Below are 5,486 nucleotides of genomic sequence, written 5' to 3'. Positions count from 1 at the left end.
TACTGTCATTAAGTCAAATTTAATATTGTGTTTTTCAATCTTCATTACCATTTTTGTCATTTTATTCTAAATTTACAGTGAAATATGTGTTAAAATCTCCCTTTAGTTCTATTAGCTTTTGCTGTGTATATTTTGAGATTTCATTAGGTTTATACAGAGTTACAATTTGTATATACTCCTGGCAAGCTGAGAGGCTCTCCTTATGAAATACCTCTCTTTATCCCTAATAATGCTTCTATTTTATCTTCAAAATTTGTCATATGAGTATAGCTAGAACAGTTTCCTTTTTCCTGGCATTTGCATAATCATCCTTTTACATAACTTGCTCTATAACCTACATATATCATTTTATTTTAAAGAATGTCTCTAGAGGCACCGGGGTGTCTCAGTGGGTTAAGCCTCTATCTTGGGCCCAGGTCGTTCTATCAGGGTCCTGGGATCGAGCCCCACATCAGTCTCTTTGCTCAGGGGGGAGCCTGCTTCCCCCCCCCCCCCCGCCTGCCTCTTTGCCTATTTGTGATCGATCTCTCTGTCAAATAAAAAAGTAAAACCTTAAAAATATATATCTCTAGAGACACCTGTGTTTCACAGTTGGTTAGGCACCAGACTCTTGGTTTTGGCTCAGGTCATGATTTCTGGGTTGTGGCTTTGAGCCCTGTGCTGGGTACCATGCTCAGGGCAGCATCTGCTTGGATTCTCTCTCCCTCTCCTTCTACCCCTCCCTGCCATCTAAAATAAATGAACAAATGTTGAACTAAATAAATAAATCTTTAAATAAATAAATAAAATAAAACATGTCTCTGGGGTGCCTGGTTGGCTCATTCAATGGAGCATGGGACTCCTGATCATGGGGCTATGGCTTTGAGCACCATATTAACTGTACAGATTGCTGCAAAATAAAACCTTTAAAAAAGTTTTTTAATTTAAAAAAATGAAAAGTGTCTATAATTTTTTAATCAGGCTTTCCTTATCATTAATTAGGAAATTATGTTCACTTATATATAATGGAATAAATGATATACTTGGCTTAAAATCTAATGTATATAACATGCTTGTTCTTGGTCCCACTTGCAGAGAGCACAATGCAGGGCTCCATCCCAGGACCCTGAGACCATGAACTTGAGCCGAAGGCAGAGGCTTAACTCACTGAGCCACCCAGTTGCCCCTGAGTATTTTATTTTTATATGTATTCGAGTAAACATAAATGTTATCGGGGCGCCTGGGTGGCTCAGTGGGTTAAAGCCTCTGCCTTTGGCTCAGGTCATGGTCCCAGGGTTCTGGGATCGAGCCCCTCATCGGGCTCTCTGCTCAGCGGGGAGCCTGCTTCTTCCAATATCTCTCTCTGCCTGCCTCTCTGCCTACTTGTGATCTCTGTCTGTCAAATAAATAAATAAAAATCTTTTAAAAAAATCATTAAAAAAAACATAAATGTTATCAATGATGTTCTATAGTTTTATATTGACAACATTCATTTAGGTTTGTCTCTTTCCATTTTCCATCTATAAGCACACTTAGGAATAAGTTTCCATCAGCCAAAGTAATACTTTTTAAATGTAGTACAGGTCTGCTGATGATAAATTCTTTCATTGTGCTTTTTAAAAAATGAATTCAATTCATCTTAATATTTGAAGGATAAGTTTGATATATTACAGAATTTTAAATTTCCATTTGTTTCATTTTTACTTTAAGATATTCACTGCATTCTTACTCCTTTTTAGGCAGGGTTGAGAAGTAAGATGCCAGTTATATTGTTGTTCTTAATGATAGTCTGTAACTCTTTTCTTGAGCTTCTTTGAAGATTTTCTCCTTGTTGGTTCACTTTCATCAGTTTTACTACAGAGTGCTTTGGTTTAAATTTCTTTGTATTTATCCTTCCTTCACTTTATAGTTCTTCTTATGTTTATGGATTGAGGTCCTTTGAGAGTTTCAGAAAATAGTCATCAATCATTGTTCATATATTCCTTCTGTTTCATTATCTTTATTGTGTTCTTATGAAACTGATTAAACTGGCAAGAAAATACAGTGAAAGAAATATATTTCATTCGTAATAGAAATTATACCTTAGCTATGCCAGGTATAGAAGAACTCTTGATTTTTGTTTCTCAGTGAAAATTATCTATTCATTCTAATAATATGAATGTTGATTCTGTAAGAGTTCCTATAAGTAAATCAACATATTATCTACATAAAATGAAAATATATTTTCTTTTCTTCTAATCCAGGTATTCCTTATTTATTTTTCTCATCATAATATTTGTGGCACGATTACATGACTATGTTAAACAGTGATGGCAATAAAAAGCATTTTTGCCTTACATCTGATCTTAAAGGGAATGTATATATATTTTTAAATTTTATTTTATTTATTTTTTTGACAGGCAGAGATCACAAGCAGGCAGAGAGGCAGGCAGAGAGAGAGAGAGGAGGAAGCAGGCTCCATGCTGAGCAGAGAGCCTGATGCGGGGCTCAATCCCCAGACCTTGGGATCTTGACCTGAGCCGAAGACAGAGGCTTTAACCCCCTAAGACACCCAGGTGCCCCAAAGGGAATGTATATTATTACTCCTCCGTTAAATATGATGATTTGCCTTAAGCTTTCAGTAGAAAATCTTTAGCAAATAATGTTCTCATCAATTCATATTTTAATTCAGATTTTAATAGTAAACATTTCTTAAACTTTCTAAGAAGTTTTATCTACTTATAAAGAGAAAATGTGTAATATTTATGCCTTAATAAAAATATGAATTATACTGTTAATTTTTATAATTAAATTACCTTTATGTTACTGGGATAAGATTGTAGCAAATTAAATAACCAGATATCAGAAAAACAAACTAAATTTGTGTGTGTATGTAATCAATCCAGATAGAGAGAGAAAAAAGAGACATGGATAATCCATATGCAACCTCATCCATTTTCTGAGAACTTAAAAATATAATTTAAAGGACATCTGGATGGCTCAGTTGGTTGAGCAACTGTCTTTGGCTCAGCTCATGATCCCAAGGTCCTGGGATCAAGTCTAGCATCAGGATCCTTGCTCAGCGGGGAGCCTCTTTCTGCCTCTGCCTGCTGCTCTCCCTGCTTTTGATCCCTGTCTCAAATAAATAAAATCTTAAAAAAATAAAAAATAAGGGGAGCCTGGGTGGCTCAGTGAGTTAAGGCCTCTGCCTTGAGCTCATGTCATGATCCCAGAGTCCTGGGATCGAGCCCCGCATGGGGCTCTCTGCTCAGCGGGGAGCCTGCTTCCTCTTCTCTCTCTCTGCCTGCCTCTCTGCCTACTTGTGATCTCTCCGTCAAATAAATGAATAAAATCTTAAAAAAATTTTTTTTAATTAAAAAAATAAAAATATAATTTAACTCTTGTTTTCCCACTACATTCAATCAACTAAAAATGTATATGCTACTGTTTTATGGAGCATTCCACAGATTGCTATATTAACTTTCAGAGAGCTACCTGAACATCATTTTCAGACTTTTTCTACTAGAGATGGAATTGTCAGATAAATGTGCACTTTAGCTAGTTGTTAGAAAAATAATGTTCCTGTAGCATTCAGGAGTAGTATTGAGAGCTGGGGATATGTATATCCTAAAACAGGGAAGGTTATGTTAGTTGAATTCAGGTTTATACTTCAAAATGTTTGCCTTCTAAAAATAACACCAGCAAAGTATTTCCTTTGTATTAAGAAGGACATTTCTGGTATTTATTTCTTCTCTTCATATCTTTCTTTAATTCTGTCAATCACTCTGCATCTCAATGCTCCATCATACCTTAGATTATTTTTAAGAAATAAAGATTTTGCAAAGTTAACACTGTGCCCTTCAGGTATTACAAACTATGAGTTTCCAGCAGAAAAAATCATGAATGGTTCTGCAATCTGACTCCTGAAGCCCATCTATTATAGTACATCAAATTATAGCTAGCTCACGTCAAAAACATTTCTAAGCCTTCTACTAACTGAATGAAACAAGAATACCACTTTAATCGTGCAGATGTAAAAACAATGCTAAGGAGAAACAAATGAAAGCATGAAGAAAAATCCCATACATTTAATAAGATAGCCATCAGAACAGATTAATTCAGACTTCCTAATGTACATGAAGCACAACAGGCAGCCACCTACCATAGAATAAATTAAGAGTAGTTCCAAGAACTTGTCTGCTTCCAAATTTAAAATTATGTTGCTTAAAATACTTAATCTTGGACTGCATGATGGCCCTGGACCCCTGGTTCTCCACATACGATTCTACCTGCCAAATTGCGCAAGAGATTGCTGAGAAAATCCAACAGCAAAATCAGTATGAAAGAAATGGTGAAAATACAATCAGGCTTACCGTGACCATCAGAACTTTGTTGCAAAATCAGAAGGACAAGATCACCCTTTTGAAGGACCTGTTGCTAAGAGCTGTGTCAACACATCAGATCTCCAGCTTGAAGGAGACTGAAGACAGAACCTGCTGGATGAACTTGTAACTTGAGAGAGACTATTGTGGCATCCTTTAAGAACGAGGGTGCAGAACCAGATCTCATCAGGTCCAGCCTGATGCCTGGAGGGGCTAAGCAAGGAGTTCCCCACCCTTGGCTCTTTGAGGAGCCAGAAGAGACCAGAGCTTTGGGTTTTGATGAACTCTGGCAACAGCAGCAGAAAATTATCCAAGAACAGGATGCAGGCCTGGATGCCCTATCCTCTATCATCAGTCGGCAGAAACAGATGGGGAAGGAAATTGGGAATGAACTGGATGAACAAAACGAAGTAATTGATGACCTTGCCAACCTGGTGAAGAACAGACGGGAAGCTCCACACAGAGACCGGGCGCGTGACTATGGTGGACAGAAAATCAGCATCTTGCAGGATGATCATGGTGATTTTGCTACTGCTAGTGGCGATCGTGGTCATGGCCGTCTGGCCCACCAACTAGTGGCAGTAAGGGGCCCACCAGCTGTGATGCCTGCCAGCGCCGCAGAGAAGCCCAGCACCCAGGTGGTACCTGAACCCACTCTCAATAAATACCCCCAAAGCTCTCAAAAAAAAAAAAATTCCTTAATCTTAAGGTTATTCCTTTCAGTTAAGACATTGACTTCCCAAAAAGGCTCAATTAAGGAGATGTATTTTTGCTTTGTGGGATGGATCAACCAGTTGGTACAGATATGTTCCTCAGGTGAGCTATCTGTTACTACTTGAATGTTGAAGCCCTATTCAGTAAAATTTGGAATTGAAATATAAAAATTCCTTTTATGGGGCACCTGGGTGGCTCAGTGGGTTAAAGCCTCTGCCTTCAGCTCAGGTCATGATCCCAGGGTCCTGGGATCGAGCCCGACGTTGGGCTCTCTGCTCAGCGGGGAGCCTGCTTCCTCCTCTCTCACTCTCTGCCTGCCTCTCTGCCTACTTGTGATCTGTCAAATAAATAAATAAAATCTTTAAAAAAAACTCCTTTTATGTGCTGCTTCAACCCTTCTTTGCTCTGTGTCACATTCAGGATTCTTAGGTT

At 38.1% G+C, this 5,486-nt stretch overlaps 1 pseudogene; it reads left to right on the top strand.

Annotated features, from left to right (window-relative positions):
* Positions 1-4,209: 4,209 nt before the first annotated feature.
* LOC116583172 lies at positions 4,210-5,020 on the top strand (annotated as a pseudogene).
* The last annotated feature ends 466 nt before the right edge of the window (positions 5,021-5,486 follow it).

This window comes from Mustela erminea, chromosome X, assembly GCF_009829155.1.
Source record: "Mustela erminea isolate mMusErm1 chromosome X, mMusErm1.Pri, whole genome shotgun sequence".
Taxonomy (NCBI): domain Eukaryota; kingdom Metazoa; phylum Chordata; class Mammalia; order Carnivora; family Mustelidae; genus Mustela; species Mustela erminea.
Note: the sequence above shows the minus strand (reverse complement) of the source record. Positions and strands in the feature narration are given on the sequence as shown.